Source organism: Temnothorax longispinosus, chromosome 9 (assembly GCF_030848805.1).
Source record: "Temnothorax longispinosus isolate EJ_2023e chromosome 9, Tlon_JGU_v1, whole genome shotgun sequence".
In the NCBI taxonomy this organism is placed as follows: domain Eukaryota; kingdom Metazoa; phylum Arthropoda; class Insecta; order Hymenoptera; family Formicidae; genus Temnothorax; species Temnothorax longispinosus.
In genome coordinates, this window is record NC_092366.1 from 14,500,319 (window position 1) to 14,523,460 (window position 23,142).

The window sequence follows — 23,142 nt, forward strand, 5'->3', positions numbered from 1 at the left end:
CCGAAGAAATTTCCATCCGCCCCTCCCGCCCTTGACCCCCTACCTACTCCCTCAGTAGCCGACGGTAGTGCGCTTCCTCCCTTACTTCCGGGTTCCGGGCTCTTCCGGCGAGCTCGATGGAATTACGTTAGAAAGGCTTTCTTCTCTTCTCTATCTTCCCCTCTTCCCCGACTTCTCCTTCCGCTCTATATACGCGCCCTTCGCAGCCCACCTCTCATTTTCCCCTATTCACCCTGTTCCCGGCCTCTTATCAACGTCGACTTCGACGAACCATCCTTCGCGCCAGTCGTTTCCTCTGACGTTATATAAAACGAGACTAAAGACTCGTGCAGGCTTCCAATTCTTTGGTGATTTTCTTTGCGATTTACGTGTGTCGGGCAATGGTTTATGATCATATAAAACTCTGAGATTTGCGTGTATTATGCTTTCCGACTTTAACAATTTCTGATAATTGGCACTTTTCTGATAACTGCTTTATGTAAAAAACGCGTTAAAAAATGGATAAGACAAAATAAATTAAAAGAGAGAGAAACGGAAAAAATAAAGATTAGAAGGTTACTGATACGCCTCGACACATTAATCGGAATAACCGGCATTACTCCGATATCGCCGTGGTTCAGAGAAAGTGCGCAACTAACGATACACACCCTCGTGCATCGCTGAATTCCGAGCAATTCCGGTAATCCGTCCCCTTTAAATGCTAATGTTTCGCCGACGCGGCGAGACCGCCGCCGCGCCGCTATAAGTTGCCGAGAGAGGAGGCCTTCGCGTGTGCGTTTCTCTATCCGCGCTTCCGGGTGACAGGTCTTCCAGCGGGACGACGGAGCCGCGCGCGTTCAAAAGACTCGTCTCTCCTCTCCCGTCTCGGTCACGAGTTACTGTCTACGGTTCTACTCCGGCATTCTCCTTGGGAATTCCACGTTCTTTCGACGCTCACGTCAGCCTCCGGACGCGTATTGTCCATTTGGTATACTCTACGTTTCTATATACGCTTCTTTCTTCACGTCTACAAATCATCTTTACACAGTTCGAAAGTGTCTTTCGCGTCGAAATAATTATCATAAAAATTCCGTAAAAAAAAGGTACAGCTTAGAAAATTCAAGTATCCCCCTAATGTACTAATAAAAATATATTCCTGGGTGAAATAGTCTTTAATTTCGTACCTTTGTCTTTCGTAGTTGCTTTTTCATATTTGTCTCTTGTATATCGCAAGGAAGAAGAAACATTGCGCGAACGTTAAGAATGTTAGCAGCGATTACGTTTAATTTTACTCTTGTTGTCAACAAGTCGTAAAAGTCTGATTAATTTTTTTTAGCGCATATCGCGGAATCTCGTTCGTATACGCGGCACAATCGTAAATCAAACCGTGTGCGCCGCGCGAGTTGGGTCGGCTGCGCCCAGCTTGTACTTATTAATTTAATCGTAAATCAATCAACGCGCGTCGCGACCTATGTACGCGCGATAACTGGCGAATGTTCAAGTAACAGCGACATTAATATCCATGCTCTCTAGTAGCATCCGGCGCATGTATAATTCCTATTAGGAAAGTTCGCGCAACACAGATATACGCTTCTCACAATCTATTTAAATTGCATATTTCGGATTTACGGGCTTCTCCTGCGTCTTACCCATGTATAATCATTATCTAAGTTCAATGATCGTTGTATACACTCAATATTTATAACAAATTTCATAATCAGATTAATTTTAAAGCCGCAAAGTTCAAGGATCTAACAAAAGTTTAAATATTTCTTAAACAGTGTTATGTGCAGTGCTAATTTAAATTATATATATCCGATTATAAAAGAGAACGCAATTATGAGAAAAAAAATAGAAAGAGAAAAGATCGTAACTTTGCACGCGGCATCGCGGCAGAGAGAATGCTTCTTAGACATCGCTAAATTTAGCGTTGAGGGAAGAATTGCAATTCTGTGCGCGGCGAACGAGCTTCCGGTTCCTGTCCAAACTGTTACTCTCGCAGCTTGCATTTATTCCACTCTCTCTCTCTTTCCTCCGTTCTTCGACGCCAAGAGGATGGCAGCCTGACTTGCAGCTGCGACCTGCGACACGACGCGCGACGCGTGCAATGTATTTGGATCCGACGATGACGACAGCGTGTCGTATCAAAGTTAAGAATACGACGGCCACACGGAACGAGGATTACGCGTCCGCTCGTTCGCTCGGTACACTCTTTGTAACCCGTGCATGCAGATGATAACCTATGTACATATCGCAGTCGTCTGCCAGCCAGCCAGCGGCAACGGCGTCGTCACCGGAAACCACCGGCAATCAACCAGGCAGCCGAATATCTTTGTGTTGAATCGACGATAAATGACTCTGCGATTTCTCAGGCATATTTTTCACCAAGTTAAAACTCATGTTAAATTCTCGTGCGTTCTTTTCGCTTCGCATTGTTAGCCTGCGTGATAAACTTTGACGCTGCAATACCTAATGTGAGTTTGTATCAGCTGAAATAATTTATAAAGTCGACAAAAACATTTTGTACTACTATTAATAAAGAAATAAATCCTTTGCCTCGAAGACTTCTTTATATCGTGTTAGCAACGCGCTTGTAGCGCTATTTAATTGTCTAATTGATAATTAATGTTTCATACGCGTATGAATAAAGAGATTTAAAAGATGGCTTTGGCTTCTAACATATTTTTCCAAGATTCGCAAACGGATTTCCAACTTACGCCAATGGATCAAGCGACCGACTCCCCGCTTTGTCTTCTTACTATCTACTCACGGAGTTTGTAAACATCTCCACAACGACGGACTCTTCTCGCGGAGGAGATTTAATTGCACGCGCGTTGCGCCGCGTCGCGCCGCGCCGCGCCGACCACCGTTCTCGCGGTTTCGCAATGAGGAAGTATCGCGAGGAGGATCCGCATTAATCAGTAATCAATCCGCGTCTTTACCGGACAAAGGAGGAAAGCAGCTCCGGCTCGCGCCTGGCGCGACGAGGATATCGTCACGCGCGACCGCTTCTCTCATCCTCACTCTCGGTTAATTTGCCCGGGAGGAACTGAAGTTTTTCGCAGACGAGTTTCCTCGTTGCGTTATCTATTTTTATCGCACGACCAATCGGAGTATAGGATAGCGGTGACACGGATACGCAACGTCGCGTGATTTATTTTTTAAACTCATATCGATTCATCATTGAAATTACCGCAGCGTGAATTTTCGCTGACGATTGATTTCTTTTCCTCGCTTCTTGGCTGTCAAATTTAAATAACTTCGACAGGAATAAGAAATCCAGACTGTCTAGAAATCAATTGTGAGAATCTTTCCGCGTTATTCGAGTGGTATTTTTTCCTAAAAAATTATTGCGATGCTTTCGGAAACGCAAATCTGTATTGTCATTGTCGCGTACGTACGCAAACGCGCTTCTTTCTACGTTCGCAGAGAATGCGTTTTCCTTTTATCTTGTGGCGCATTAAGTGGCTGCGTATAATGCCTGCGTAACTTGCGTGTCACACAGGCACACGGACATGCGATTATTCGCGTATCAGTCGAAAACGAAACTCACCGGAATTACGATTTTCGGTCTTCGGTCGCGACGATTGGGTTACGGGGCACGTGCGCGGGGAGCGATACCCCGCAGAAAACTTGAGAAAGAGAAAGAGAGCCGGTTTCGCCTGATGGCGGTGCCCGCACAAGACTCGCGGAAATCTTGCGAAAGCCCCGAGCAGGTTGGGTATTACGCGCGCAAACTCGCTCGCTCGCGCTCGCGTTATGTAAATGATAACGCGCAACTTCCTCAATAACGATTAAGAAATACGAGCGGTTCCTACCGGGCTGGGGTTTACGTAAACACGTTTCCGTAGCCGGTAGAGTCTCGCCAGATCCCATCGATCCCTGTCGTCGGAGTGACACGCGCGCTCACGTCTTTAACGTCGCCACGATCGTCGCCGTTCCGGCAGAAATCCGCTCGAGGGGGGCCCCATTTAAGGCGGAACGGTTTTTCGAGCCGATAGAATCGCCTTTGAATATTTCGACATCCGCTTCGGAAGGTGTGTTTGAACGTCGATTCGTTTCCGCACGACGTATAACCCGCGCGTACTCATTTTAATTTTTCGTAGGAACTTGTAAGTAAACGTTACACAATCTCGCTTGCATAACACGTCGAGAGAGATATCGTAACATCTATTTATATCTAATAAATGTGACAATGCGAAAACGATCGAAACCTGTCTAATTTTGTATCAGGTATCTTTCGAGTCTTTCTGTATTCATATGATCATATATGTATTATAACGTATAAAACGTTTAATATTTATATGAATCATCGCGAAGCTATCTCACTGGGAAGTATGCGTCACCAAAATAGTTCGGTATCTTAAAAGTAGGCTAAGCACACCTTAAATTATTGCTGTAGGTTAAATAATTGTACCTTACGTAATTGCATCTAATTATATACGTTAGCATCAAATGGCAGCCATTCAAAATTACACCAAGATATGCTAATAGGCCTTAATTAACATTTTAGAGTCCACCTTCGCGTGATAAGATAAAAGATTGTTGTATATAAGATTACATATAATTATTACTGTCATGCTTTATTTCATCAGTGTTATTATATCCATTGTTTCTTCATGAATTCCAAACAAAATTGATTACTCCATGATTTCGGGCGCGATCGAGCGACTCGTTAATTTCTCGTGGCGCGGAAAACTCGCGGTTAATCCGAAGAATCCTCCGATTTGTCGGGCTTTCACGAGAGACGCACTCGCACTCCGCGTACACGGAGACGACGCAACGCGGACTTATTTACCCGTTCGCGATGTCCCGCGCGGAGGCGAACGCGCGTTTGACGTCAGCGACTCGCGTTAATTAAATTCCGCACGACCGGTTATTAACATCGTCAAGCGGATTAAAAGCGAGGCGGCCGGGGCTTCCAGCGGATTTCCGGGTATACCGCGCGTCGCGGCGCGCCGCGCCGGAATTAACTCCTCGTGCTCGGATACGGTAACGAGCCCACGGGCTGCGTTTCGCTCCGCGTATCTCGAGCGCGGCCTCCACGAGGAGAATCGAGGAAGAACGAAAATGGACCGGCGCGGCGTCGAGTGGCTGACCTTTCGCATATGAGAGCTCCGACGCGTCTCGCCGCGAGAGTCGCGTCGAGACGCGAGAAATAGATTCGCGGGATGGAAAATACCGGCAACTTTTCCATGAGAACTGTCAAATTGAAAGCGATAAATTTAAATAATTTGCAAAATTAGGAATTTCGAAGGAGAGGCGAATCATCGTTATATACCGCAATCAAATGCAATCTTCGTATGTTATTCATCAAGTAATTTACCTGATTTTCATATCCGTATCGATTATAGGTTTTTCGCTATTAATAACACTGCATTTAAAATCGTTGTGGATGCAACTTTATTTTAGTGTTTGCAAAAAGGAATGAAAAATAAGGATGATTGGACACACTTAAAACATAATTTGCTCAAACTATAGCTGTAAAAGCCATATTTTCAGGTGTTATATTTGGCACAAAGAAACAATGTCATTTATACAGGCGCCACAAGCGCCTGGCAATAGTCAGGCAAGTTAAAATTAAAAACAATCAATTGGGAACTATGACAGTTCGAGATCAGGCCTGTTTTTAAAATAGTTTCATGTCCATTTCTAAATATAGATTAACTTTAATCTCGGTTTAACTTATTCTTTATCTTTTTCTAATTCTTAGAATTAGAAAAGGATAAAGAATAAGTTAAACCGAGACGAAAGTTAATCTGTATCGATAGAAATATAAAGACACATCATTCATCGCGAAACGCGGAGTACGCGAGCGATAAATCGCGAATCTCGAGCGAGTTCCGCGGCGTTCGTAAAAACGGCGAATCTCGCGATTCCGCGAAATGCGGAACGGCGCGGCACCGGTGGTGACACAGCGAGGGTTTGTTTACAATCGGGAGAAACCGTCGAAGGAGCGTCGAGCGCGCGCACCCGCCCCCGACTGTGCGTGGCATCCTACGTGACACGTACGTATAGGTATCGGCGCGCACACACACGCGCGCACCCCGAGAGACGGGGAAGGAGGGCACCGCGAAAATTCGTCGTCGGACAATTACCTCGATATCGCTGCCTCTGCTTCGTCGTCCGTTGTCGGCGCTCCGTCTCGCTGCTCCGTTCCTCTTCGTCGATAAAAATCCTTTGCCGGGGCACCGACACCGAGCTGCTGGGGCTAATTATCACTTGCCGTCGCGCTCCAACCGGGCACAAATCATTCCACCGTTGTTCATCGGCGGGGGTTCAGATTTCGTCGCACTCCTCGCGATTCGTGCGCTCCACGCACGCACGCATGCACGCACGGGGACGGCACGCGGCGCGCGTAATCAGGTCGCGGCGGGCGGCATCCGCGCGCGCGAGATACCGAAAGAGTGAAAGAGTGAGAGAGAGACAGAGACGGCGAGATTATCCCGCGCGGAAACTCGTCGTCGCGGCGCACGTGAACACGTGAGAGGGATTACTATCCCGGTACGCGTATCAGCCGCCGCGTTCGTCAAGTTATCACAGAAGAAAAGAACGGGAGAGAATCCTCGGTCATTAGCACTCCCCAGTTTTAGCGCACTCGTGTCACTCGTGATTTGTCTCTCTGGCTTGCTTGCGTCGTGGCACTCGTATAATACTCCGCCGGTGTTCTCCTCCGGTCTTCGCGATACGGCACCACGGAGGAGGCGCGGCGGGGGGGGGGGGGGGGGATGACGGACGCGGGGACGTACGCGCTCGCGCGGAACGGACAACGGCCCTCGCGGAGGGGGGAGGCGCAGAGGTGCGATATATCACCCTCGTCGACGGCGTTTCGACGGCCTCGTCGTTGCGGCAACGCGGCGCCTGCGATTGCGATTTGCGATCGGCGAGCGGCTTCGTACCTCGGTACTGTCGCGTTACGAGGTCGGCGAGCGACTGATCCGTCCGCCGCGCTGTAGGAAGTGTCGAGTGAAGGTTGCCGCCAGACGCGCGACATCCCACCCCACCCCACGCCGCTCCGCTCTCCGCTCCGCTCCACCCGACGGACGCCCGGTCGCTGCGCCGCGATGGTGCGCCGTGCGCGAGCGAGACGGCACGATGCCGTATTACTATACTCCGGAGAACAAGTGGAACCGCTCGGCCGACCATTGGCGGCCGCCGTTGGCCAATCGCGGGCCGCCATTGGCGTCGGCGCCAGCGGAAATAATCGAACCGCCGTCATCGCGCGGCTGAAGTGGGGTAGATCGCCGCGAAGTCGCGTCGTACCGTCGAGGGGGTGAGGACGGAAGGGAGAGAAAGAGAGGAACAAAGAGAGAGTGAGATCCCCGGCCGACTTCCTCGTAGCTTCCTCGTAATCGCGATCGTGATTGTCGTCGAGTTAACCCCCCCCCCCCGGCCGATCGTCTCTCCTCCGCTTTGCCGCGCGGCGTAAAACAACGGCGATGGAAGGTAGGTAACAGGCGGCCGGCCCGGCCCGCGGGCCGCGCGATGACTTTTCATTTCCTTCCTCCTTCGGCCCCGACTTCAGCCCCGGAATCCACTTGCGTGAACTTTGCAGCTCCCGCGCGCGCTCGCGCGCGCGCCACGATACGCGCAGCTACGTTCACGTTCACGCTGAGATTCAAACGGGCTACGCCGTTGGCGCCCGCGCCGCTCGACTCCGGACGACGAACAGCTGAAAATGGTCACACGTCGACGTTCGATGCTCCCGCGCGATATTTTTGCACGCCAGTAGCGGAGTGGCCGCGTAGTTCACGTGACAGATCGATTTTCCCGGCTAGATACACGGTAAGATAAATATTTGATATAATAGCGCATGTTTCTCGTGTAGCTGTTCTATATAAGTTTTATTAGCCGATATCTCAACTTTTCAACGTTCTCAACTCTCCAACCGCATTCGTGGTTATACTCACCGAAATGCACTTGGAAAATTCTTGCGATCTTATATCTTCGAAATTGTTCAGGTATTGTTTTTTCGCATAAATCTCTGAGATAAATAATATTACGAAAAATCACTCGAGTACATGCGTGCGCGAGCGAAACGAATTTTTGACGATCGAGATCTTTTTTAATTTATTTAAAACATACTTGAGATTGAGATAAATTATAAGCACCATTCCATCTTTTGCAAATGCATTCTTTATCTTGGTTGTCTTGCTTTTTCTTATTATACATATCGTTATCGTGTAAGCTTAATTATATTTTACTGTATTTACCGGTTTGACGAAAATAAACGCCACGATCGCAATCAATATATACTGATTGTCTTAATATCATATAAATCGATCCGGATATCATTTGTTGTTCGCGGTTGTGTTAATGTTACAATAAAGGAAAAAATGAACGTGTTAATTAATTGCGAGATAAGATGCGCTTAATCGAACGGGAAGTAATCAAGTTTAAACGATTGAGTGATAACGCATTACGTCCCATTCTACGGAATGATCTTAAAGGCTTAAACACAATACAAAGGTAACAGATAATAGGAACAGAAAATAAGCCAGGAAACAGAAATAACCGCACTTCAATAATATAATAGAATCGGAATACTGTGATTGGTCAAGTGCAGGTAATAATAATAGAGAATAGAAATCCAACGCGCCGGAAATTCTATCCCTATTGGCCTGGTTTACACCGATCTCTTGATACGCGTATCAAATAGTATATTTAAACTGATCAGCCAATAATCAAAGTAATTTACTAGTTATTTACTATTTAATACGCGTATCAAGAGATCGATATAAACTAGGCCTATGTCTATTTCATATTCCATTGCGTTGATATACAGTTTTTAGTACCTAAGTTGAAGTGTGGTTATTTCTGCTGCCTGTCTTTTCCTTTTCTTATTCTCTGTTACCTGTATTGTATTATCTTTGTATTGTATTTAAGGCTTAACCCGGGAATAGTCATCCGAGGTAATTTTTGAAAAAATAAAGCTCCCCACCGGCACAGTAATTTTCTTTACTGACCTAGAATTAATATATATAGTTTACTTTTCGATGGTCCTGAGATCCAACCTGCATAATAAAAAGAGTTAATTTGTACACTAGTGCTTGTTGGCGGCGAAGACAAGCTCCCTAATACATACATAAATTATATATGATAATTTCAAGTAAATTAAAGTAATGTTTATATGTGTAACTTGAAAACCCTAACAAGTTAAATTTTAAACTGCACTATTTATGTATTTATTTTTTTTCTTTGTTAGTTTCTAAAGTTCCTCCAAAAATGTATAGCTAACGGCGTCAGTGACCTGTATATTTATAATACCAACCAATTGAAACTTACTGAGGCGTAGAAATCATCCCAGGAAATCGTTTATGTTAGAAAAATTAATAAAGTATGGTAAGAATTTACATTATAAATTAGAAATAATAATATGAGTTTGAACGAGATTGAGTATATCTATAATATGTTTATAAATAAATAATAGTATATAGATAATCATAATAACCATAATATAAAATAGGAAAAAAAGAATTGAATATAAAAACATGTGTATCTAAATACTTAAAAAAACAAGTAATAAAATAATTGTTATAAATTTTTTTATTGTAAAATGTGTTTTGTTAATAACAAATATAATATTTCTATATATTTTAAAAGAGAAAACACAATATCATATTTTAAGTGTCACATATAAATGCCTTTATATGATAATGACTTAGCCTTGTCTTAAATTGCTATAAAATGAATATTATTTATAATAAATTTCCTTTTTTTCTAATAACTATTTTTTACGATCTCTCCTTTAAATGCAATCCTATCGAAAATCCGCAATATAATAAAAGCGTTTTATTAATTGCTATGTCTTTATTTTGTAGAAATGCTGTCACAATAAGTTGCTTAATATGCTTCTTCCGTTTGTTTAACATTTTTTTAGTTTTTTGTTATTATTTTTAGAAAATATTGCGTAAATTTATACACAATTCCCGGGTTAAATGGATCACATTGGAGATTCCTATCGCGAAAGACAAGAGAACAAAGTAGAATTTTTGAGTGGAAAAGAAAAGTCATTGACACTCCGATTTTTTGGATTAAATTATTAATGATATAGCTCTGATAGCTTACACAAACAGATAATATACCATTTCACTGATAATCGAAAACGATCGCCGTATCGATAAGAAAAAACGCGAATGTAACTATCGTACGTTGCGAATATTTAACTCCGCGCGATAAAAAAAGATCGGGCGCTTATTTCAGAAAATAAAAGCACTTTTTAATGTCTTGCGAATAATGCGTTATTGTAGAAAATATGCACTATTTACCATCTTAAACTGTTTTTAACTTGAGCTTTTTTTTTTTAGTGCGACAATCGCATTTTTTTATTCGAACGTTCGCAACTTCTCCACACATTCCGTTATTTATCGCGGTATGCAAAAGCGCGATCGACAACCGGTTATTTTACGAATTCGTTCGTCCGCTTGCGATACACAGCGAAACGCGTCGCACTTCGAACTTGTGGAAAAAAAAGAACGGCTTCGGATCACAGGGGGGGGGGAAATGCTTGTTAAGACAACACTCGTGGAGAGACGGAGGGAGAAAGAGAGATATATATGGAAGGGAGAAATAAGCGAAAGATAACATAAACGAGATATAAAAATTTTAAACCGGTCGAAATGTTTGCTATTCGTCCCAGGATATGAAGTAAAGCTGCCGTCGGACTAGCGGATAATAATGAAAGCAATCTCGAGAATAGAAAATATTTATAAACTATGAATTATATACTTTTTGAAAAATTACTCGTTTTGATCAATTTCAACCGCGCTGTTGATCCGGCCGAACTCATTAATCCGCCATAATCTCGAACAAACAAGTCCATCTCCCTCCTGCTTCTCTCCTCCTTTCAACGGAACGATCCCACCGCCGCCGCTTATCTTCTGGCAGAACGCGAAAAGTGCTACAATACATTGCCACGCGCGACGCACGTGGTCTGGTTTTCAGATTCCTATCCTCTCTTTATTCTATTTGATATCGTGGCGGATAAAAATCGCCATGTGATTCATATTGGGGAACGAGATCCCTCGATGAGCTTGGAGTGGGTTCTTCCTTAAAAAATATCTCGGGACACCGAATCGATACCTTCCGGGGAGCAGCGAATTATATATTATCGCAAATCAAGTACACGTATTTTATGAACTCGATTTCGAAGGTAACTCACTGTTTACCTCGCTGTTTACCGAAATCAACTTTATTTTCGCACGGAAACGAGACGATCTCTCGGTGCGACATTCAACCACATTAGTGGTCATACAATCTGTATTAAACCCTGACCTTGTCACGATAATGAGTCTAATTTTTGAACGTGTGTCATTGGTTGTGTATAATCTCCCGCTTGTTCCTCGAGATTTTCTTCTACTTTCTTTTATTCTCTCGCGAAAAGTTTTTAGCAAAAGGCGCAATTTAGAGAAGCTGGAAGTTTTAGAAACCAATAATTCGGACAAACGTCTTGAATTACTATTGAGAAAGAAGATTCTAGCTGAAACATCGTTCTTTCTAGTCTGAAGTAGAGACGGATCAATATGCATTCACGAATCTTAACATATTTCCGACGGGCAAAGGTGACTTCCTAAATAAATTGCGTGCATTCCGGCTATATTGTTTTGCTTTAAAATATCTCCCAAAGTTCAATAGAATGTGCTAACGACTACTGCACTGCAAATCCAAGTGTGTTATTTTTGCACGCATAAACATCTAAAAATGACACACTTGACCAAAGCTCTTTTTACATATTTCTTCATGTGTTAAATTACGTCATTTAAGACTCTTAATCGAATTAAATTAAAAGTTAATACATTCAATCGTGTTAAATGACGTGATTCAAAACGGAAAGAAATGTGTAAAAAGAGCTTTAGCTAAAATAATACACTTTGACTTGCAGTGTGTAATGGACTTATGTTAAAAAAATTTTTAATTTACAGTTCTCGACATTTTATTATCATTTGTATACGCACTGAAACCGGAGGAAAATGGGAATCTGAAACATTTATTTTTGTTTTTAATTGGTTCAATTTTACGGATCACGTTCACTAGGTTGAAAATTTTATTTTAGTGATACGGGAAAGTTAAATAAACCATCGTGTTTCAAAAATTATATTTTTTCTCAAAAAGAAGAGGTCATCTATATAAATTAAAAAAAATATATGTCTCTACCGCGCTTTAAATTCTTTTACTCTTATGTATTCGCGAATCCCTCGATTTCCTATACTGCAGTCCCTACTAGTACCGAAGGTGCGGTAAGAGGTCGTCATTGTGGACGAGATGGTTAAAAACAGCCGTATTTTTCCGCGTGATGCACTGAGGTATTCCTGGAAAAAAAGCACGCCATGATCGGCACCGGGCCACGATCACCATAGAATCGGTCGATGTTCATATAAGTTGGGGGCCCCAAGATATAACAGGAAAAACAGGTTTGTGGGCGGCCTCCAAGAGCTACCTGGCTCTCTTCTCGACAAGTTCGCTTCCACCGAGGGTCCGGTCTACTTCTCTTTTCTTCCCTTCGGGATTATCGGCTTCCTTCCCCCGGTTCCCTTGACGGCCGCCCACAACCTGATCCTCAATTCCTGCGGAAGGGATCGACGAAACAGGAAGGCGAAGAGGCGAACGAAGAATGAAGAAAAACATGTACGAATATACGCGCCTGCGCCCACGCGAAGCGCCTTTCTTTTGCAGGCGTGTTTACACGACCGCAGAGAGACTTCCTCCAAGAGTGCGCACTTTATTTCGAAGCTCCCGCGATACGTTTATAGGAGCGGTAAAAGTAAAAAGCGTTGAGATTCATCAAATTGTTTAAACTCAATATAGTTTCCGAAGAGTGCGCGCTAAATTTCAAAAGTTGCTAGAAAAAAGCATAATAAAGATAAAAATATCTTGAATTTAACACTCATTAAACTTCGAGCTTAATTGTTGCAGTTTTTCGAACATTTAATTTCCGAAACTTCTTTATATCGGAAGAAACTTATATTAAAACTTTTATTTCAAAACCTGTTCATTTTATCGATGAAATATTAGAGACGAAAATACCGTTTCGCATTATATTAAAGCTGAAAAGAGACGTTTAATTTTAGGCGATTGATTTTTCGATAATAAAGCGACGATTTTATTTTTTATGTTTTTTTAAATTCTTTTCTCCAAAACAAATGTCTATATTGTGGTATGAGAAATTGACTACATCAATATGGATGTGATAAATTCATAATCTAAATATTTTTATTATTCGTATTAATTCAAACATATATTACGAAAATTTAATACTAATAGAAGCTTGCTACAATCAAGTAGACGATGGTATCTTTTCGATTAATTATATCACGTAGAAGTATAACGCTTAGTTGGTTGACTTTTAATAACGATCGTTTGAAAGTTTGAAAGAACACGCACTTGCCACTTGTTCTCGAGTGGATTTTATTATAGTTTTCAAAGTTTAACGATAGCTCTGCTAAAAAATTCCAATCGTGTGTGAGACTAAATGGCGCGACTTACTGCATGCTGGAACCGTAACATCTATCTAAAATCTAATCTTTATGACATACAGCAAAATTCTAAAGATTCAGATATATGCAAAATAGCCGAAGAAAGGACGTTATCACGAGAGAAAAAAGAGGGTTCGTGATACCAATTATTTGTCGCTTCTCAGATAGCACCCGAATATTCGGAATGTCTATGGACGTTATATGGACATTCACGGGATATCGGTCTGGCTCGCAATTACTTTTGACCGTCTGACAACTATCTTTTGTTAAATTTCAACGAAGCCTCGTTGAAAGAGCGTAGTGCATATTTATCTCTGGAAAAGCAAGGTTTACACTTGTGTGTCTAAAACATCATGTGTCATGATATAAATCTGCATTTTGAAAGGACAGAGGACACAAAGGAATGTAGACGCTTAAAAGCATTTCAAAGTAGATCATCACTCTTAATTAAGCAAATCTTTATGAGTTTTTGTTTATTTTAAGTCCTTTATTTTACAAAAGTTATCTAAAATCTATGACACATCATGCAGAATATTTTTAAGATCGAAGCATAGGAAATTGTATCGACAGTAAAGTTGGAAAACTTTTTGACATTTATTAATGAGTGCATTATACGTGCCTCTACGCGCCAATTGTTACACAACTTAATATTATTTTATAGGAATAACGAACAATTATGTATCACTTTTACTCTGATTATTTTTTTTCTATACTTAAAGATTTTTTTCACAAGGCAGGAACGCACCGCGATTGTAACAGTTTGCAAAATTTGCATTTTGTGAGTGTCAATAAATAATTATTTCACACTATGTATATAGTTATTCATCCCGTATATGATTTTCATTTTCGACGATTAGACTTTGAAATTTCGATTACACAACAAGAGATTGCCCATTTCATTTTCTAATAAAACAGTTATTTGTGTGGCCCTTAAAGTGTATACGTTTTTTCGGTACCTTCTAAGTGTGTACGTGGGTCTGTCACATTCAACGCTATTTTTCCCTACCTTAAAGTATTTTAAAAAATTCATGAAATATCTGTCTACATTGTAGTTGACGATTTTATAGTCATTTTGATAAATATAGTTTATTTAATATCTTCTAACAGGCTTGCAAGTTTTACAGTCACGAGCAGATATCACTTTGGCTCGGACGCCGTGGAACCACGTATACACGTTAACAAATATCGTGCTATTATATTAACACATATTATTAAGTAACAAATTTGTGCTATTATATTAAAAAGAATTTTTTTTCGCGATATTTTATTCCATATTCTGTAAAATTTGGATGGAATTTCACATATGTATGTCCATTATAAGCTAAAATACTAAATCGGCTTTTGAACCCCCAGTGGGAAAGAACTAGCTAGCTAATGTTGGATCTTTTTCTTCGTAAATATATAAAAAGGACCCAACTCTAGGATTTAGGCCATTTAGGGGTTCACATTGAAGTCATCGTTCGCGCAAACAGGAAAAGTTCTTTCTATTTTTGCCGCCCTCATACCTGCTCTTATGATTAATCACCTTTTACTAAGCACAAAGACGTGAAAAAATAGCATGTAAGATTTTTAAGTAAAAATGATGGAAACTGAAGAAAAAGGATGAAGTAGTGAAATGTGACGATTGACTGCCTCGTTGTTACTGTTATGTATATCGAATAGTTGATTAATGCTGTCAACAATATGATATATTATATTTAGCGAAGCTAAATAACTTAGCTTTAAAAAAGATCCCGGATAACTTAGCTTTAAAAAGAATTATTTACACAATTCTACAGAAAAAAACTCCAGACCTAATCATTTCCTGTAATGTTTTGGACGCTGAATACGACTCTGTTTACGAAATTGCTCTATTACATCACAATTTTGAGAAATTTACAGTTAAAGTCGCAAAGAAAGGCTGTTTTTACGTATTTTGTCATATTATAATTGCGTTTAATTCATTATAAATATGTGACGTGTTGGAGAAGTTTTATTGCAATTAAAATTAAGTATGTTATTAAGACTTTCAGCTCTCAAAAGGAATTTTTTGCGTCGGCTACGATCAATGAGATATTCATTGTTAAATATAAAGTCTATTACGGAGAAAGCTGTTAATTAGAATATTAGATCATTAACAACTTACCAAATATATACTTTTTAATTAAATTTATTTAAAGTTTTTTAGATCGTTGAATACGAATCCAATGTCAAAATCGACAAATTCAAATCATTTAATGGTTGTATAGGAATTTTTCATACATTACTTAATACAAATTTGATATCTAAATTGACATCGGACTTTTGTATTCAGCGACTCTATAAAAACCTATAAATTTAAATAAACATAATTGAAAGCTTATTTAATAAATCGTTAATGATCTAATTCACAGCTTTTCCGCATTAGACTCCTCATATATAACCATAAATATTTTATTATGGTTTATTACATAGCTGACACAAAAAAGTTCTTTGAGGGTTGAAAAGTCTTAACAACACACTCAATTTTGATGGCAATAAAACTTTTCCAGCACGTCACGTATCATATTATATGACAAAGTACGTGAAAATAGCCCTTTTTTGCAACTTTAATTTCAAATTTCTTGAAATTGTGACGTATGGAGCAATTTTTAAACCGGATTCGTATTCAGCATACAAAAAACAATTATAAGAAATGACTAGTCTCGTTCTGGTGTTGAAAGAAAAATGATTTTTTATTGATCTATTGAACTGTGCTATTAAACGAAAAGCTCCGGATTCAATTCTGTTGGTCCAGTCACTTTCACATTAAAATTTGTTCTCACTTCTATGTGTCTGTGTTATAATCTTTAAACATCTATCTATCCTCGTATCCTCAAGACTTGACTTCTCGTCTGAATTTCCCTAAAATACTCTTGTGTGAGAACACGAAATATCTCCAACTTCGCGACGTTTGGAAACAGCGAAGAACACTCATGCCCTTTCTGAACATGTATATTCCAATTGTAAGAGTAAGACTCTGTTCAATCGTTTGTTACTTCCACGACGCTAGAGGCATTAAATCAAGCTACAGATATCAAAAGCTACAAATATCTAGATATTTCGTAGTGTCTTATCTTACTGAAAAACGTGCAATTATACAGAACAAGCGAGTAGAGAGTGTAGGAATTAAAATATCGCCGCCTCTCGCAGCGGTACGCGATTGTTGTGCACGCGCGCATTGCTCTTGTTTGTTGGCGCGACCGCCGGAGCATCGAACGTTGTCAGCGGTTTAGTAATCTGGTGGCGGCGACGCTGGCGCAATCCGGGAATTTCTCGCGCGAGGCGAAGGAAGGAAATTGCGTTGCCCAATTAGAAATCGCGGGAGACCGCAGAAAGAACGGACCGAGAAGAAGAAGGAAAGACGGGGAAGAGAGGGATTTACTCGGAGTAAATCGGGCGAGAGGGAACGGAACGGGACGGGACGGAACAGAACGAGGACGCGACGCTTCGCGTATTTAACCCTAATCTGGCCAATCCTGTTTTCCAACCGAAAGAAAGAGCGCGCGACGATGTTCGCTAGTATAATCATTTAACGAAAGTCGTCGTTGTCGTAACGATAATTATGTAATAGAAGTGAAGATTTTAGCATTCCAAATGTATCAGCGATTACGTGAACTTTAGTCAACAAATCCAGTTTTTTACTCAATCGATTTTTTTATTGCTACATAATTATCAAATTTATCAAATTTAATTTGTAATAATATATAAATATATAAATTGTGTGTGATTTATTGAAATTTTATGGATAGTCTAGGACAGATAATGAAATAGACAGACAAGTAAAGCTTACGAGAATACGATATTGTCGACACACTGGTGCATGTAAACGATCGTCAGAGATGACGATAAATCAAACGAAGAGTAAGCTTAATAACTTTTTTTTTTATAAAAAAGATGCAAAAATATCCGGTTCTCTCTGTGTTGAGCGGATAACAGTCTCTTTCCCCCTCATCTCCCCGCGGTCTATCTCGCGCGTGACGGGAATCACTTAGGTCGCGGTGCGGCAAGATGCAAGAGGAGCGTGAAAAAATATCGGAGATAATATCCGTTGCGTTGATTATTATTAAACGTCGTCACTTGTCCGCCGTGGATGTCCGCGCTTTTTTTCCACGAGCGTGATATAAAAAGGCGTCGCGCACCGTCCCTCCGGCACGTAGATCGGCGCCGCCGTTTCCACGAGGCGACGATATAAAAAGAGTCCCTTTGCGAGTGATCCTTGCGGATGATCGAGGATTAATAACGACAGGATGAACTTTAACACGCAGCTAGCATTTATCCCGCGGGCGGTTATCGTCGAAGCGAGAGAGGACGAAGCGATCGAGCCGGCGGCGGCGTCGGCTCGGCGCTCGGCTCCTCTCTCGAAAGGCCAAGCCGCAAGTAAAGATCGATGGATCGATAGATCACGGTATCCGCGCGTTTGCAGTCCTGCGAGTCCTCCTCCCTCCCGCTCGTCTTTTCCGTTCGTTAGCCGATGCTCCTAGGTGTCGTTTGACGCGGGGATTATTATTTATCGTTCTGTACGCTTGAGGAATTAATCAGAACTGCGCGACGCGCGTGGGAGACTCGGAACTCTGAAAACGATATATGAAATTGACGCGCCATTTTTGCGAACGCTTTGCGTGTCACACGAGATGTTTCTTTACGTTAAATCGTCCGTGACATTTTTATAATTATGTCTCTTATATCAAAGATTAAAATTAGAACTATATATTGTGAGGACTAGTATATATCAGCATCGTACTAGTTAAAAATTAATCTTTGGATTTTAATCATCTGTGTTAAATATAAGCCAGTTATATAAGAAAAATCTAAGAGAACGTTTTTAGTGGCATCTGATATCGAACGCTACTCTATTTTTTTTTTAAGGAATAATTTATATTTCATATCTTGAAACTAAGATGGAATCAATGCGTGTCAAATGTTCCCGAGATAGCAAGAATATACTTTATGACAATATACATTTTTTATTGCTATCGATTCGCCGAACGACGTTGATTACTCTTCTTTCTCCAGAAAGAAAGTGTCAGGTGTTACGAATTTCACGCGATATAACCGGATTCGCTCGTGTTCTTCTGATTTCTGCTTGTAAGTCTGCGAGAGCACGCCGCTGTTAGAAGTCGGCATTGGGACGCGGTCGATATAATTTCCGGTGGATATACATCACTGGGATTTATGGACGCGTTCGCTGATTTACCATGTCTCGCGTTAATCGGGATATTCTCCCGTCGATCGCGGAAGAGATCGCGAATCCACGATTTATAGTAGGCCTGACATTGATTTTGCGATGCGATGCACGCGCTTTCGCGGATCTTGCGTTCGTTTCCTCATTTAAATGTATGGACTGCCTTTTGCTGGCGTAAAGAAAAAAAACTCGCGCATTTTAATTCTTAAATTAATTGAGTAAAATTATTATCGACGCTTTTGCGCGGTTTTTAATTAATTTTATTGAATGCATGAGATCCAATTTCTTTTGTATCGATAGGAACTTCGACGGGCAAAATTTAATTTAATCTAACGATATATATTTATATCAGTGTATTGTGCTTCAACTTCTCTATTTCAATATTTCACGAGTACGTGTAAAATACCTCTTGAAATACTGAGTCGCGTTGCTGAAGGGTAGTACGTTCGAAAAAAAAGAAAAAAATCAACAAAATAAAAATTTCTCTGCATAGACAGAGTTTTCATTTGTATATTTCATATTTTACCTCTCCGTTGAACGCGCGCGCAGAGTTTACGTAATTTCAACACAACGTGTGTTCGACTGGCGTATCGGTGCTGATAATGTAAAACCAGGATCGGGAGAGAAAGTGTCTCTCCTTCGCCTTAAGGCTCGTTCACACGCGCTTCAAACACCGTGGTGAATGGCGCGGCGCGGCGGTTCGCTCGCGGGCGCGTAAATGCACGCAGGCCGAACTTATATAATCGATTACGGTAATACAACGGAGTTATGGCAATCTCCGGGCAGCCACGGCAGGCAGGCCAGGTAACCCAATTCCGTGTTGACCGGACATATTGGTGTTTGCCGCACCGCGCGCACCGCGTTGTCGGTCGAAGAGAAAAGCGCGGCGAGGGAAGGTGGCCACTGGCCACCGTTATACCGCGGTCCTCGCGGGATATTACCTCCATCGAACTGAAACGCGATCGTTGTTACCGGACCCCCTTCGACCCGAGCGACGCGATCGCCGGAGATTCGTTTCCGTAACACTTCGAGTTTGACTGGTATTTCCAATTTAAATCCCCCGCCGATCGTTAAACAAACATCGGTAAGCAAACATACTCGCGTTTGATTATTCGGGGTGTGATTATTCAGTGCGTTGTCTGATTTAAGTATATTAAAACGTCGGTGATTCGCCCGCAACGCGTTTTTCAGCGTACACACGCGCGAGATGAACGCCCGCATATACGCGAACCGGTGGGAAATAAGCAAACCGCGGAGTGTAATTACGTAACGAGACAGGCGCAGATTGAGACGCTCCTATATAACTAAGTCATTTATTTTTCGCGGCGTTTGATAATGTACGAGAATTACGAGGAGGCGGGATATATTTATTTTATATTGACATGTTCTACTTTATTATTTTGAAACTATGTTATATTTTATAACTGATAACCGCAGAAAAAGTTGTATGTTAAATAATAATTAGATTTTATTGATCTGAAATTTAAGGCATATACGTACGTGATATTATATGAAATATAATACATATTTATATATATTTAATAATTAAATAATATTTGATACACATAGATACACTGAGAAACCCATTTGTTGAATCAACCAAATCTTTGGTTGGATATGAGCAAACAAATTCTTTAGTTAATGTAACAAAAAATTTGGTTTACATAACAAAAACAAAAAAAAATTTGTTATTTTAAGCAAATTTTTTGTTATATTAACTAAAGAATTTGTTTGCTCATATCCAACCAAAGATTTAGTTGATTCAACAAAATGGGTTTCTCAGTGTAAAAACTTTTTATAGCTCTAAAATTAGCGGTATTTTTTAATTTGATGAATTGGCATGGTTTTTGCATGCAATCTTGTTGATATAAAAACTGTATAACAGCGTTCTAAAGATGGAAAATCGTTAAGAGAAAGAGCGAGCTCATTTTACGGACTGTATTATTTGATCTGGAATTAAATTTCTATCATTTAAGAGTGAACGGAAGTAATGAACTGATTGTGCAATAGGAAATTTGCTAATAAAAATTTAATTACGAAACTGCAGCTCATGATAATAAAATAAAAACGATCAATTTTTCCATCTTTAGACATTATTTACAGTAATACGCAAAATTATATTTTATAGCATTTGTTATATTTTTACTTCCGTATTAAGGACGTTCTCTCGTCCTTATACTAGAGAAAATCGATTTTCTTAGGATTTCCTTGAAACTGTGAATATACGTTAATTTAGGTGTGCTTTATGTGTGGTATAAATTTCAGTACCTCTTTTGGGATAAAAAATCAAGATACTGAGCCTCAAAGTTTCAACTTTTACTAATGAAAAGGTTTTCCAGGCCAAACGGTAAGAGATACGAGGTTGGCCAAGAGGACCAAAGTTGCTTCTTTCGTCGAGTTCTATAAGGAAAAAATGCCAAAACTAAAAAAAATTAAATTTTAATTTTTTTTTTAAATTTGAGGCTCATCAGTATCTTCATTTTTTATCCCGGAAGAGGTACTGAAATTTATACCACGCATAAAGCACACCTAAATTAACGTATATTCACAGTTTCAAGAAAATCCTAAGAAAATCGATTTTCTTTAGTATAAGGACGAGAGAACGTCCTTAACTTGTATACAAAATGTTTAAATTTTCGTTGAAGCAGATGGATGAGATACAGAAAGATTATCGGGAATTATTTCGCTAAATTAGTCGAATAAGTTGCAAGTTATTTTCAAAAACAAGCGGATTAGACAAGAAGAATTTAATCGCGAATTCGCGAGGCGGTAAATTCATTTAGTCGACTCCGCGCGAATCCCGTTCCAATTAGGCAAGCGCGAAATTAATATTTCGAATGGCTCCCGGTGCCGTTTAAACGCACTACGTAATAATTCGCGATAACGATCGAACCGTTGTGCAACATCGCACCGATAAGTTAAGAAATAGTGTTTCCGCGCTGAAAACGTCAGGAAACATTATTCCACGGAGCATATCGCGCGCGGGAATCTGCTTTAATCCCAGTAATAATCGCGCGGCAAAAGCGAGCACCGCGAATGAGAAACGGTGGAAAGCGAGCCTAATGAGGGCGATATGCAATTTATTGCACCGGCACGGCGAAGCTGGTAACGTCGTCGTGGCGCCTGCGCCGGACGGGCCGCCGATGAAAAAGGAACGAGACGGAGACGTGGAGAAATAGATACAGGAAGTAAGGAATCGACAGAGATGTATATAAAAATACTTATTCCGCTTCGAGAATTAAATTTGACTTCTCAGATGATGTAAAACAGATGATGTAAATAGCTTAAGAGAGAAAGAAAGAGACGAAAACAGAGGGTGAAAGACAGAGAAATAAACAGGGGAAATGGGAGAAAAAGACAGAAAAGAAAAACGGAATGAGCGACATTGTAAGTAATCGGAGGAAACGCGCGTGGTAATCGCGGGCTTATTATGGCTGTTGAGCGAACGAGAATATAGATTACGAGCGCGTCGATTAGCCTAACTGCGAATTGCTCTCGGCGGCAGTGCGCCTCGAGATGACTAATTTGTGTAATCGGGATGCGATCGTACTGAAAAAAAAAGAAAGAAAGAAAATGTGCACGCGTACAAGTGCGACGCGTTTGGCCAAGCGCTGTACACGTAATCATTAAAATGTTTACCTTATTTCGACGAGCTCTCCTGCGATGTTTCCCATTGATTAGATTGATTCGTACCACTGGCATCGTGCTTACGCTTAAACAGTCGATTATTGTATTCTTTTGTCTTTTATCTGTTCGAATTTTCTTGCTCTCGGCTTTCTTGCTATTTATTTTCTACATATATCTATATATGTATAATTCTTATTAATGCCCTATATTTATCCTGAAAATTTTACTTTGAACATGATTTTATATTATATAATAGTCGTGTATTATGCTGTCTATAATAATAACTGTTATTACTATCTATCAAACGTCTCACTATGATTTTTGAGAAACCTTTTTGAATTTAATAAGGGAGCTTTGAAATACTTATGAATTAGTCGGAAATATCTCGAGCTGTTTATATATAAACACGTTTACCGCGGATGCGATCACGGTTCACGGGCCAATTTAGCAACCTATTTCGGCAGTATTAATTTTCAGTACCGATAATGCTCGCGCAACTGGAATATTTTCTGAGAATTAGTGGAGGAGCAAATAGCAAAAATAATCGCGAAACATCCTTGTCATCGTCGGCATCGTCGTCTACTAAGCAGCATTTAGAATCCCTCCGTGGAGAGAGAGAGAGAGATGATCGTCGATCTATTTACGCGTTTCTGGACGTCTCGGAATTTTGGACGGCGAAATTAAGCGGCGGTATCGTCGTGCAAATTAAATTCCTAGGCGCGTCGACCGGCCGTAGCCAGTCTTCTACCCGCGGCCGAAGTAGTATAATTCGTCGTGCTTATCGATTGTCGTCGATTCCGAACCGGAATTCCTCGTTTCTCCAAGGAGGAAGTTTTGTTGTTGATTCAAAGCGATATACATCTATCGAATTAATAATCAACA

At 40.8% G+C, this 23,142-nt stretch overlaps 2 protein-coding genes across 6 annotated transcripts in view; one reads left to right on the forward strand and one right to left on the reverse strand.

Annotated features, from left to right (window-relative positions):
• Aop (anterior open) overlaps positions 1–6,912 on the reverse strand; it is a 37,307-nt gene extending 30,395 nt beyond the window's left edge. The window contains exon 1 of one of the 2 annotated variants that reach the window (XM_071788395.1): positions 6,078–6,912. The gene's annotated coding sequence lies outside the window, so the exon portion shown is untranslated. The remainder of the gene's footprint in view (positions 1–6,077) is intronic. The other variant, XM_071788398.1, reaches the window with a different exon arrangement.
• Positions 6,913–7,091: 179 nt separating this feature from the next.
• The window catches only part of LOC139819204 (uncharacterized), a 98,717-nt gene continuing 82,666 nt past the window's right edge, over positions 7,092–23,142 (forward strand). For 3 of the 4 annotated variants that reach the window (XR_011733629.1, XM_071788399.1, XM_071788400.1), the window contains exon 1: positions 7,625–7,764. The gene's annotated coding sequence lies outside the window, so the exon portion shown is untranslated. Of the gene's footprint in view, positions 7,426–7,624; positions 7,765–23,142 lie in introns of those variants that run through there. The other variant, XM_071788401.1, reaches the window with a different exon arrangement.